Here is a 14,781-nt window from a genome sequence, read left to right on the forward strand (position 1 = left end):
CGGAGAGACAATAAGGTCCTACTGTATAGCACAGGGAACTATGTTCAATATCCTGTGATAAACCAAAATGGAAAACAATATTTTTAAAAAGAATGTCTATATGTCTATAACAGTCACGTTGCTGTATAGCAGAGACTGACGCAACATTGTAAAACAACTATGCTTCAATTAAAAAAAAATTAAAAACAAACAAAACTTGAGGAACAAATACAATTTTGTCGAGGATTCACATCCCTTGATCTTTGGTGGAGAGTCTTGGATCCACCAGACAGGCAATTCCCCAACTGTTACAGTAGCATTGCTGTTTGCTTATCTGCAGTGTAACACTCGCCTCCCCTTTCATAGACTCTTTTCTCAACCCATTCGCTTGAATGAAGAGCAGTGCCAGGTGAAGTTTGGCAGCTTCCAACACAATGCATACGGAGTGACTGAATGTGTTTAAAACAAATCAAAGCAACATAACAAAGATGGAGATAGAGATTGGAATATATATATATCAATATGAAACAAATGCAAGGAGATGTTAGCACTGATTCTTCTGGGATCAAAGAAACACAGTGGGTTTCAATTTTCTTCTGAATGCTTTGTGTATTTTCTACGCAATGAATCTGTTTCTTCTATAGGCAGCTGTAAATGAATGTTACAGTTTACATATGGGAGTAAAGGCTGAGAGGTATAGATTCCAGAGAAGTGATTTCTAGATGGAAAAAACATGTATATATATATATATATATATATATATATATATATATATACACGTATTTCTCTAGACAGGCACAGAACCAAGAGTCAAATAAGAAATTAAGTTAAAAGGCAATCTCATTTTTGGACTCCTGCTCTTTCCATTTAGTTTGTTTTGGAAATCTCAAGAGTAAGAGGCATTTTTGCATTGAGAGTTCTAAGATGCAGGTAGGTCCGATTTCAATGTAGTATGTGCACGCAGTGCCTGTGAGTAATAATATACCTACCCTAACCTCGTGGGCATGGAAAGAAAATCAGCTGTATGCATTTGTGCAGTATTTCAGTGCTTGTAGAAAGGTGTAGGTAGGTAAACAAGGCATACCGTTATAATTATGTGCTGTAATCACTGAGGCAGCCTACCACAGTGAAGAATGAAGAGTTTGGGCCTTTGATAAATTTAGGTTCAAATACACACTTTTCTGCTTAGTGTCAGGGTGTCTGGGGGGAAAATTTGTGATTCTGTTTAATGCGATTTTTTTTGTTTGTTTTTTTCATATTTGAAATGGGACTAGATATAGGATTAAGTAGGAGATATGCGTGTGAAGTGTCTGCTTTACAAGTACTCAAAATGGGCCTAATGTTTATTACAGTCATTAGTTATTCTAGAGAAGAAATATCAGTGAATAATTAAGATCTTTTTTTCTTCTATCAAGATGACATTTTTGTAGAATAATTGGTGGGTAGCAGACTCTGTGTACAGTACAAAATGGTGTAGTCAGAAGTCACACTGGCAGCGCGGCTGTCTGGAGACATAATTTTTCCTACTTTTGTCTGTTTGACATTTTACTATTCTTCAGGGAGGAAACACTTCACAAGGGATTCCATTGTTCCTGAGAATGCAGTTGCTAGTGGTATTTTTAGTAACTCAAAGATGGGGCATGTGTACAAAACCCACCATCAATAACAAAGCTGGTGCCACACACAAAATCCTTAAAACTAAGATTTACAGTCTTCACCTCCTGCAGTGTTTCAAATCATGTGGCTCAATTTATACTTCATGATTTGACTTCTCTTAATAAGCATGAAAAAGTAAAAGCATAGAACAAAATTAGTTATTTTCCACTTGCGATTAGACCAAAATCTCTTACGGAGCAAGCCAAAATTTCTGGGCAAGGCATAGCCTAACTTAACTTGTGTGTGCAGAAGCTTCCAGGCAGCTCCTGGGGCAGAGGGATTGAAAGTTCACAGGGCTATGAACCAGGTGACATGGGTGGTATACCTATACCTTTAGGAGTATTTGCATGCTATGAAAACAAGTTCTCCTGCTTTATCATATGTAAAGATCTGATCTACCATGTGAAAATAACAGGAATGCCATCACAGAAAATTAAGGTGTGTTATATATGTATTGTACTTAGCATATGTCTAACAACAAGTAGGTGTTCATTTTTATTCCTTTTCTCATTTCTCAGTCACTGCAATATTTGGGTATCCAATTATTCAGATTCAGAGAATTTCAAGAGTTCTCATGCTGGGTAATATGTTTCTCACCAAGAACAAATGGTGATTTTTTTTACACAGAATCCAATTTTCTTTTGAACCTCTAATCATCTTTCACCTTTTGGCTTACTGTAATGTACTGATAATGATTATTTTAATATTCTTGCCTGTTAACTCCAGTATCTGGGTAATCTGTGGGTCTGCTTTTTTTTTTAAAATATTGATTATTGATTCAGATGATGTTATTTTATTCCAGAGGAGGGTAAGTTTCTCTAGACATATAGAACATGGACACATCAAATACCCAGGACTATCTGGTTCATGCTGAGTTGAAGATTTAGTTTCATTCAGTCCATAACTGCTTCATTCCCATCCCTTAGATGTGGCCCCCTGGGCGTTTAGATTGAGATTCTGGCATAACCTTGTCCACTGACCCCTGAAAGACTATAAGAGATAAAGTTATGCCCTTCAGGGGTTTGATTTTATCAATTTAGCTTCCTACCTAACATAGCTTGGAATTTTGGTGACATCTTGGCAGGGAACCTGGTGTATGTTGGTGGCAGGTCACCTCCGGTGGGATTTTGTTTGCTAATCACTGCAAAACTTCATGACAGCCCCTTAGCCTCCCATCCTACCTCAGAACACTGAAAATATCTCCTGGAAGAAAACTGTCTTTGTGTTTGCAGGTTCTTTAGATTCCTACTCATCAAGCCAACCCATTCAACCACCAAAACCTCTATTGTTTTGTCTTGCCCCAAGAGGATCCTGTGTGCCTAGGCCCAAGCCCTGTCCTTGAATCCACACATGTCCTTAGGAGAGAAAACTGGCATCAGCTTCAGCTCACCTAACACAGGCTCTGCCCTTTGGAGAGTTCATTTCCTCTAGTCTCTGTTGCTGCCATAGTCATCCACTCTCTTTAGAATATGATTTCACTGTAAGACATTCACTTATTTTTTAGTTGTTGCCATGGCTTAATATATCATACCCAGAAAAGGAAATCCCAAAGGTAAATAATTTTAAATTTTAGTTAAGGTACCATTTTTGGAAACTTATAGCTGAAGTACATAATTACAGCAATGGCTTGCTCATCTACCAGCTCTTCGTAAAAGGACAAGCTCTGAAACCTGTTGTGCTCTTCCTACAAAAACGGCAGCAGCAGACCTAGAACTGGGTTGCTCAAAGTAAACAGAATTAATTTAGCATTAGATGTAGAGGACTGTTCTTATCAGGATGAGTGTGTTAAGAGTGACCAGGAAGGACTTCAGAACCCATGAGAACTTCATGAACTTCATGAACCCATGAGATATTGTGTCAGAATTAGACCACAGCACAGCATCTGAGTAAAGAATATGCCTGCAATGTGGGAGACCTGGGTTTGATCCCTGAGTCAGGAAGATCCCCTGGAGAAAGGAATGGCAACTCCCTCCAGTAGTCTTACCTGGAGAATTCCATGCATAGAGGGGCCCAGTGGGCTCTGGTCCACGTGGTTGCAAAGAATCTGACACAACTGAATGACTAACACACAACTTTACGTGTTAAATATTTTTCAAGTCTCAGTCTTACCATCCATGGGCGTCATTTCTAAGCACTGCACTTTGAATTACATTAAGTCAAAAAGTAGACTGATTTTAGAGTGGAGGAGCACAAAAGAGCTGGGTGTGAGAGCTGGTTCTCCCAGAACCTTACTGCTGCTCGTTCATTAGTTTGTGCTATCCTGCTTTCTTATAAAACAGGAACAGTAATGGTACCTGCCTCGCTGAGTTGTTTTGATAACTAAATAAGGTTATAGATAGATGCTGAGGACAGTCTCTACCAAACAACACATTGTTTTGTGTGTTTGTTTTCATGATCATCATCAATATTGCCATCATCAACAATTTAAGTGAAATAATCACCAGAATTTGACTCACCAGACTCAACAGACTTGGGTGATGACCAGCACTTCTCCATTCTCTAATTTTAACAAATTCTTAAACTATATATTTTATAGTTTAAGAGACATTCATATGATCATTTATTCTTATGTATACAACAAAATAATGGTCCCTTTCACAATGGAGAATGCCATGAAGCACACTTGTCTTTCAACGGGGTGATTTTTCTCTACTTACCCCAGTGAAATCTTCCTTTACAGTGACGAGGGCACTGAAAACTATTGGTAGTACAAGTTATATACATGGGACATGGCAAAAGACCACACAGATTTCTTTAGTATTGAAAAATATCACCAACTCTAGAGTGTGTACTACTTTTAGGAAAACAAGCACAGTTGAAATGAAAATTCCTGTTGCTGTCTCACTGGCAATATGGACCTAGATTACCCAATTGTCTTTTTTTTTTTTTTTTTTTTTTGCTATTTAAAAAAAGATAATTGTTGCTGGAGTTAAATGCATGAACATTTAGTTTCAGTTTTCTTTAAGGCACATATTTTATTGAGCTGTTGAATGAGGAACTGTATGTTCACTGTCCTTGAGTTCTCTAAACTCTATCAGAAAATAAATATAGAACAGTGAAAAGCCTATGTCTGATAGTGTGAATAGTTTATTCTAGTAATAGTAACGTAAATGGATGTAATGTAAATAGTAATGTAAATGTCCCCCAAAACAGGGACAAGTCATCTGTTGCCTTAGCAAGCAACAATGACATCTTCCAAGGACAAGTCTATGTAATTGACCTGTAGATGGACTATGACAGATAATAGAATGTTTTTATCTTTGCTTTAATATACTGAGAGCACATCAAAGAATCATGTAAATGAGCTGGTATATATGTTATCTGAATCACAGGTGATTTTATTAGGCTGGTGGGGATGTAGTTGCATAGCTGAGTAAAAACTAAAATATATTGAGTAGACAACTACTCCCATTGGGGTGAAGCATTCACGCTCAACTATTCTGAATTCAACTCATTCCAAGCATAATGTTGAGAAATAAAATCATCTTCAGTTACAACCCTCAACATCCACATTAATATGAATGTACTTTCCTGAAATAACTTGCTTTGGATGACGATAGTCAGTTTCAGGAATTTACTAAAATGAGATTGAATTCTTATGTCCACAGACTTAAGATTGTGGTAACAAAGCAAAGGGGTTTCCCAGGTGGTAAAGAACCTTCCTGCCAATGCAGGAGGAGATGTGGGTGTAATCCCTGGGTTGGGAAGATCCCCTGGAGAAGGGAATGGAAACCCATTCCAGTATTTTTGCCTGGAGAATCCCACGGACAGAGGGACCTGGCAGACTACCATCCATGTGGTCACAAAGATTCAGACACAACTGAAATGCCTTAGCTTGCCAGCAATAGAGCAGAATGGAGGGAGTTAGTGTACAAAGCCTTAAAACAGAAAAAAGTAATCCTTATAATGCAAAAAAAATAGAAGCTCACCTTCACTTTATAGCTACTTAAAAATAAGCTAAAGAAATGGATTTTAACCCTGGTCCATATGAATGAAAAGTATATATAATTAAATGACTGCAAGTGAGGAACCTGTGTCAAATCATGAGTTAGACCTAGAATCACAACACACATTTCCATTGTTCTGATTAAAAGTCACTTTGCTTAAGGAAATAGAAGATGTATATTTTTTCACTCCTTTCCATTAGGGGTAATGGTATCTATCTAATAATTTTAAAAGTTTCCAAAAAGTTTAGGTTATTTAAAATAGACTTTTCTTTTTTATGCAGAAGAACTTTAAAGTTATATGTCAAGGAAAATAATTTCAACAAAGGTCTGAAATATAAAAGTGATGATATTTTAAATGTAGTTAAAATTTTAACAGGGAAGCCTAGTGTGCTGCAGTTCATGGGATTACAAAGAGTCGGACATGATTTAGAGACTAAACAACAATAAAAATTTAAGACTCTTAGTCTGAGGGGAGTCTACACACTGAATAATCCACTCACCCAAATGCCCTGCCGTCTACAAAGAAGTCATGTTCTCTGCTGTGTGTCCGTCCCAGTGTAGAAAGACAGTGAGCCCGTAAGTCAGCAATAGAGAATCAACAAGAAAACTTTGTCCCCCAGGAGGCCAGGAAAGTGATGTAAATTATGTATTATGTAAATTCTCACACTTTTCCACACAGGGTGGTGAAAAACAAGTATGCCGTGGGGTTTTAAAGCAAAAAACAAAGAAGCAAACAAAACAGAACAAAAAAACTAAGGGAGGGAGGAAGATACTCATAATTCCCATTTGGAATGATTCTTTGAAATAATCTAAAACTATATGAATATATAAACATCCTTGATAATATACTTCGTCATTCATAAATTATTTCAGCTTCACTTATGACTGTCCCTTCCACAATAACGAAACATCATTCATGTCTAAATGTGTTCATACATTTAACTCCAGCGACAAACACAGATAAATGAAACCCATAATTACTAACAAAGCTTTACATTACACAACATTTCAATTCTCCAACTGTCGTAAAAGATAAAACTGATTGAATTGGGCTCCTTGTGTCTCCATAACCCTGTTCCTTTTTCATTTTCAGGGATAAAGAAATGGTGAAAGAAGAGAGAGAGAAAGAGGGAGGGAAAGACAGAAAAAAAAAAAAAAGAAAAAAGAGAGAGAACTCAGTCCTGACTGTTTACAACCTCCCCCTACCATATACCAGAATAATTTTACAGGCAAAATTATAATAGGCTAAAATTAAGTACGCATGCAAAAGAAACTATATGCTTAGCAGAGAAAATCCCTTAGCCCATGTGTTTTTGAGCCTCAGTAAGCCATACCAACAGATAATTAGATATGATTTTGAAAATTAATGGGTCAGAATCACATCTTTTGTAATTAGGTCACCTAAGATGAAAATCTGACTCCGTTCTTGTTCACTGTAACAGTAACCTTTCACTCTCCTGGATCCCAGAAGGCCACAAAATGATTCAACCTTACGAAAATTGCACCTCCAGTAATCTATTATATCTTAACTTACACATTAAGATTTTAAAACCTCCATCTGGTGGACAGAACTTGACCCCTTTTGATTTATAAGCAACCTGTTTTCACAGGTAAGCACATTTCTTGTTTCTTGGACCACCTGGCTGAGGTGGGAACAGATGAGGCAAGCCTGTTCTCTAGTGGGCTAATCCTGCTCACCAACACACCATGCAGACGCAGGGATGGGGGGCATCTAACATCTACGGAATCAGAGCTTAAGTTCCTTCTGGAACCCGGAGGCTTATGAAATCACCCCATAGCCCTAATCCATGGGAAGAGCTGAAATACAGTCTCCATCAGCAAATGGGGTTCAATCCTCTTGCCTGAGTGGGAGGGATGGGGGGTGTTCTTGGTGATTAAGAAAGGGGCACAAGGAAAAATTCCAACTGTACCCAGGGGTTAATAGGGTTAATAGGTTAATAGGGTTGCTGCTATGGTTAAGGGTTTCTCAGAGTGGAACCTGCTATTTGCTTGCATCAGCATCATCCAAAGCTGGGATAGAAAATATGTCTGTTGAATGATATGGTTCTATTTTTCCTGTGATTCTGAAAGAGTGGCTCAATCGGTAAAGAATCTGCCTGCAATGCAGGAGACCTGGGTTGGATCCCTGGGTTGGGAAGATTCCCTGGAGAAGGAAATGGCAACCTACTCCAGGATTCTTGCCTGAGAAATCCCATGGACAGAGGAGCCTCGTGGGCTCTAGTCCATGGGGTCACAAATGAAGTGAAGTTGCTCAGTCGTGTCCGACTCTTTGCGACCCCATGGACTATAGCCTACCAGGTTCTTCCATCCATGGGATTTTTCAGGCAAGAATAGTGGAGTGGGTTGCCATTTCCTTCTCCAGGAATCTTCTCAACACAGGGATTGAACCCGGGTCTTCCGCATTGTAGGCAGACGCTTTACTGTCTGAGCCACCAGGGAAATCATAAGAGTTGACTTATGGGGCCGCAAGAGGTGGCTATAACTTATTGAAAGTGATATGACTCTATGTGACTTAGACATACAGAGTATGATTAATTAAAATTTACAAAGTAAAATGCATAGCAAATTACAATTCGAGGAACACAATTACAGAAAAAACGGCACAGAACCTAGAGTGAGGTTGATAAACAAGACGCACACTTTAGATCCGATACATTTGTCACACAAATGAGTTTTCTGGCCACCAGTGCAAGGAAGGGAACAAAATCAGCTTGTGAGACCAATTTGTCTTCTCAAGAGAAGGATAATTACTTAGGAAACTAAGTATTGAATGACAGAGGTTTCTTTCAAACATGTTGAGTGTGAAGCTCTGAAGCAATTTAGACAGAATATTAGTTTTTAAAAAACAGAATTTTTGTTTCAATTTAATAGTTTAACAGGCTGACAACTTATAATTGCCAGGAGGATTGGATAAATGGAAGCCAGAATTCCGGTGTTATGACAAAAAGAGGAGGCTGGGAAAGGAATATATTTGAGTCCTGAGCTTATTTTTAAATTTGGTTTTACCAATTTACAGTTGAAGCAGATGATTTTTGACACTTGAAAAATATCTAAGTTTCTGATCATGTTTTTTAATTTTAGCTTGAGGAAATTGCTGAATAAACTATTTAATATGTAAGTAAATAATATTAGAGAATCAGGATGTTGGATTTTCTCTTTATTTGATCCATATTACTTTCAAAGTTTGCAAAAAAGTGTAAAGTGTGGATTTAATCAATTTTTTTGCCAAGAAGCATATATAGGAGGTCATTTTAGTAGGTATATTAGGTCATTTAGTAGGCTTAAATATGTCTTTATGAGAAAAAGGAAACTTTTGTTGACAAATTATAGTCTAATGAAAGAACAGAGTGAAGGTAAATTAGTTTAACTTTTTTGATAGATCGTTTATGTATATCATTTTCCCATCTACAAAAGCCAAAGATTTTTAAAAATCAGAATGATCTTTCTCTTAATTACTTAAAAGCTATTTGCAATAGAGAGAGGGGAAGAGTAATAAAGAAGTGTTCCATATCGTACCCATGCTGGATGCCAGGCCGGGTGCAGGTGACCCCATGGTCACTGGGGCTTTAAAGGAAGAAATACAAGCGGTAAGGGCTCCACCTTGCAGATGAGGAAACACAAACTCAACTTCAGTGTCTGCTTTAGGTTCAACTGTAAACAACTTTAGGAAGCGGAATTGCAGCTCACTTATCCTAATCCCAAATCATGCTCTCGATTCGACTATGTTAGGAAAAAAAAAATCAAAATGACTTGTTTTATTTCATCCCCTAATAAAAAGATTGAGGATTTCATAGGAAAGAAAAAAAAGTTTACCAACACGATAATTTTAAAATATAATCTCATCTTAAAACAGAAATATGACAAGTGAAAAGAAAACCAAAGGAGGAGGTGAAACTGATTTATTTGACAAAGTTTTATTGAGTGCTGGTCACCATTTTTAGACCAGAAGAGGATGGAGGCATAAAGAGATGACACTATCCATGCCCTCATTTTTAAGATTGAAATTCAAATCATCCTAGGTATAAATGAATGAAGGCAGTATATTATTTTCTATCATGGTTATCTACACTTAAATTATGCGTACAGAATGGAGATATGGTATTTAACAAACTTAGGTATTTCACCTTCTGTAAACAATTGCACTCATCTCACATGCTAGTAAAGTAATGTTCAAAATTCTCCAAGCCAGGCTTCAGCAATACCTGAACCGTGAACTCCCTGATGTTCAAGCTGGTTTTAGAAAAGGCAGAGGAACCAGAGATCAAATTGCCAACATCCGCTGGATCATGAAAAAACCAAAAGAGTTCCAGAAAAACATCTATTTCTGCTTTATTGACTATGCCAAAGCCTTTGACTGTGTGGATCACAATCAACTGTGGAAAATTCTGAGAGAGATGGGAATACCAGACCACCTAATCTGCCTCTTGAGAAATCTGTATGCAGGTCAGGAAGCAACAGTTAGAACTGGACATGGAACAACAGACTGGTTCCAAATAGGAAAAGGAGTATGTCAAGGCTGTATATTGTCACCCTGCTTATTTAACTTCTATGCAGAGTACATCATGAGAAATGCTAGGCTGAAAGAAACACAAGCTGGAATCAAGATTGCCAGAAGAAATATCAATAACCTCAGATATGCAGATGACACCACCCTGATGGCAGAAAGTGAAGAGGAGCTAAAAAGCCTCTTGATGAAAGTGAAAGAGGAGAGTGAAAAAGTTGGCTTAAAGCTCAACATTCAGAAAACGAAGATCATGGCATCTGGTCCCATCACTTCATGGGAAATAGATGGGGAAACAGTGGAAACAGTGTCAGACTTTATTTTTTGGGGCTCCAAAATCATTGCAGATGGTGACTGCAGCCATGAAATTAAAAGACGCTTACTCCTTGGAAGAAAAGTTATGACCAACCTAGATAATATATTCAAAAGCAGAGACATTACTTTGCCGACTAAAGTCCATCTAGTCAAGGCTATGGTTTTTCCTCTGGTCATGTATGGATGTGAGAGTTGGACTGTGAAGAAGGCTGAGCACCGAAGAATTGATGCATTTGAAGTGTGGTGTTGGAGAAGACTCTTGAGAGTCTCTTGGACTGCAAGGAGATCCAACCAGTCCATTCTGAAGGAGATCAGTCCTGGGATTTCTTTGGAAGGAATGATGCTTAAGCTGAAACTCCAGTACTTTGGCCACCTCATGAGAAGAGTTGACTCATTGGAAAAGACTCTGATGCTGGGAGAGATTGGGGGCAGGAGGAGAAGGGGACGACAGAGGATGAGATGGCTGGATGGCATCAAGGACTCAATGGATGTGAGTCTGAGTGAACTCCGGGAGATGGTGATGGACAGGGAGGCCTGGTGTGCTGCGATTCATGGGGTGGCAAAGAGTCGGACATGACTGAGCGACTGAATTGAACTGAGCTGAACTGAATTGAAACTGTTTTTAACCTGAGAAATGAGGGCTGTGCAGAGATTAAGAGCATGGACTCTGGGACTGGCATGGTCTGAATCTATATCTTCTTTCCACTCTTTCCTGGTTGTCTTCTTCAAGCTCTAAGAGATTTTCCTGGAACATAGAGGTAAGACGAGTACCTGCCTGTTAGTGTCCTTACAAGCCTCACATGAGATGGGAGGGGGCAACGGCCAGCTATGTGCCCAGCACACACCAGTCATTTTCTAATAAGCTACTCTTGATATCTTACACTGCTATTAGCAGCCATCTGTTAAGTCCAAATGGAAAAGTTGCAACCAGCTCCTGTTTGCAATTAGAATAAACTCAGGAGTCTGGGATGCAAATTAGGTTTCTTCTATTAATATTCCCAGTCATTCTCTCCATATCCATTGCCCTCCTTCTATCTTTGCCCACATCTTCACATATTTTTATAGAAGATAAAAATGAATAAATTATAAGTATATATGTAGTATATAACATTTAATATATGATAAGGAAAATATATACAGACCATAGTAAAAGTAAAGTAAAGCCACTCAGTCGTGTCCGACTCTTTGTGACTCCATGGACTGTAGCCTACCAGGCTCCACTCTCCATGGAATTCTCCAGGCAAGAATACTGGAGTGGGTTGCCATTTCCTTCTCCAGGGGATCTTCCCAACCCAGGGATCGAACCCGGGTCTCCCGCTTTCCAGGCAGACGCTTTAACCTCTGGGCCACCAGGGAAGCCCATACACACACATATATATATTGGGCGGCACAGAACTTCCCCAACCAGAGCTCAAAACCTTGTCCTTGGCAGTGGAGCACAGTCTTAACCACTGGCCCACTAAAGAAGTCTTCAGTTCAGTTCAGTTCAGTCACTCAGTCGTGTCCGACTCTTTGCGACCCCATGAATCGCAGCACGCCAGGCCTCCCTGTCCATCACCATCTCCCGGAGTTCACTCAGACTCACATCCATCGAGTCAGTGATGCCATCCATCCATCTCATCCTCTGTCGTCCCCTTCTCCTCCTGCCCCCAATCCCTCCCAGCATCAGAGTCTTTTCCAATGAGTCAACTCTTCTCACGAGGTGGCCAAAGTACTGGAGTTTCAGCTTTAGCATCATTCCTTCCAAAGAAATCCCAGGACTGATCTCCTTCAGAATGGACTGGTTGGATCTCCTTGCAGTCCAAGGGACTCTCAAGAGTCTTCTCCAACACCACAGTTCAAATGCATCAATTCTTCGGCGCTCAGCCTTCTTCACAGTCCAACTCTCACATCCATACATGACCAGAGGAAAAACCATAGCCTTGACTAGACGGACCTTTGTTGGCAAAGTAATGTCTCTGCTTTTGAATATGCTATCTAGGTTGGTCATAACTTTCCTTTCAAGGAGTAAGCGTCTTTTAATTTCATGGCTGCAGTCACCATCTGCTACGTATATATTTTAAAAATTGTTATTAAGAGTCTTATATATGCCATTGATCTCCTAATCTGCTTTGTTTCATCTTTCTGATTTTTTAAATATACTCTTCAAGGACAGGTATTAAAATCATCCTTTTGAGGGGCAAAATATTATGGTTCTACTTGGTATATCAGTTACTTGAACAATTAATTTTTTTGGCTATATGTACATTCAAGTTGATTTTATTATTAGCTTTTAAGATAGCATGTGAAGACAAAGCAGATCAATGGCGAAGCTTAAACAGCAAAATTTTGAAAAGAAAATGACAGACTGCCAGGTAATTACTTGGGCATCACCTTACTCCCACTTTTCTCCTCTCTGTTTTTCCTTCATCTTTCTGTCTTTTCCATTCTAAGGACCAGAACATTTCAGTTGTACATGTGAAGTATTTTTAGCTTTCGAGAAAATGTTGCTTTGTTTGGAATACACAGTGGAGAAGAGATATAAGAAAAAAAAAAGCTCAAAAATTAAATGATCAATTACTCAGCTATCAAGTCGTGAAGGAGCAATTAAATTCCCCAATAACTGAAAAACTATTTCATTCTTTATTTATTACTTTCTCTAAACACTAATGATTCACGTTGAAGAGTTCTATCTGCATTTTGAAAACAATGGTGTCTTAGATTAAAGACGTGATTTGTCTGTGATTTCTCCATTATTCAAAAAAGGGGTGAGTTAAGTACCAGCTTGGCTGCCCCACCCATGGCGTGTGTCACTAACTTCTGAGAGGGAGGTGTTCAAAGGCCAGATGTAAATGAGCAAGAATTCAATTAAACCAACAGAGAACAAGGACAGCCCTTGAGATGATATTGCCATTGTAGCTGTAACTTCTTGAAACACTATTTTTTTCATATGTCTTAGAACAGGCTGAAATAATTTTCCAATTCAGGGTCAAAATAAGTGAAAAAGAAAAAGAAACAAGGGAAACTACAAAAATAGAAAAACAAAAGCAGGAAAAGTCTTTTCACACCTTCACCTTTAACCTTCTAGAACGCATTTACTTGATGAACTCCTGCTAGGTTAAGTGCCAGGAACAGCTTCTAAAATCCTAGTAGAATAAATGTCATTCAAAATTAGATGCAACCCATTGTCAGTTTATGCAGAGAAACTGATTATCTAGAGGCTTTCTATCTGAAATGATTCCTTCATCAGTCTGTACTCTATGGTGGAGAATAACTCAAAAATAAACATTTGATTGGGCTAAAATATTTGACTGGGCTAACAATCTAGATTATTTATTGTTTTCTGCATGTTCATCTGAAAACGTCTCTTTTTAAAAAAATTATTTTTAATTGGAAGATAATTGCTTTAAAACACTGTGTTGGTTTCTTCCATATATCAACATAAATCAGCCATAGATACAGGGAAGGCTGGCATGCCGTGGTCCGTGGGGTCACAAAGAGTCAGACATGTCTTAGCGACGGAGCAACATACATATGTCCCTTCTTCCGAACCTCTCTCCCTCCTCCCAGGCCATCCCACGGCTCTAGGCAGTCATAGAGTACTGTGTTGAGATTCCTGTGGCATACAGCAAATTCCTGCTGGCTATCTATTTTACATATAGTACTATATATGCTTCAATGCTACGCTTTCAATTCACCCCACCCTCTCCTCCCTCCACTCTACCCACACATCAGTTCTCTACGTCTGTGTCTCCATTACGGCCAAGGATATAGGTTCATCAGTGCCATCTTTCTCGATCCCATACATCGGCATTAATAAGAAAATGTCTCTTTAACTTTCAAAGAGAGTTTAACCATTTTACATACAAGGTGGAAAATGAAGAAAAGAAAGAAAAATGCCCATAATCATATCACTCTAAACTTACACAAATATGAATATGTCTACATATCATTAGTTTTGTTTTGTTTGGTAGTCAAAATCACAGTGCACCTTAAATATTTGAGAGTTGAAATAAATGTATATAGCTTTAATTCCTGCCTTTCCCCCCTTGTAATAAGAACATGACTTTTTATTACTACATGGTCTTTAACAGTATCAGTGGCTGATTATAGATAGAGGACATACAATAATATATCCAGCCAGTCCATCCTAAAGGAGATCAGTCCTGAGTGTTCATTGGAAGGACTGATGTTGAAGCTGAAACTCCAATACTTTGGCCACCTGATGCGAAGACCTGACTCATTGGAAAAGACCCTGATGGTGGGAAAGATTGAAGGTGAGAGGAGAAGGGGACGATAGAGGATGAGATGGTTGGATGGCATCACCAACTCAATGGACATGAGTTTGAGTAAACTCCGGGAGCTGGTGATGGACAGAGAGGC

The sequence above is a fragment of the Capricornis sumatraensis genome, chromosome 4, assembly GCF_032405125.1.
Source record: "Capricornis sumatraensis isolate serow.1 chromosome 4, serow.2, whole genome shotgun sequence".
NCBI classification, from domain to species: Eukaryota; Metazoa; Chordata; class Mammalia; order Artiodactyla; family Bovidae; genus Capricornis; species Capricornis sumatraensis.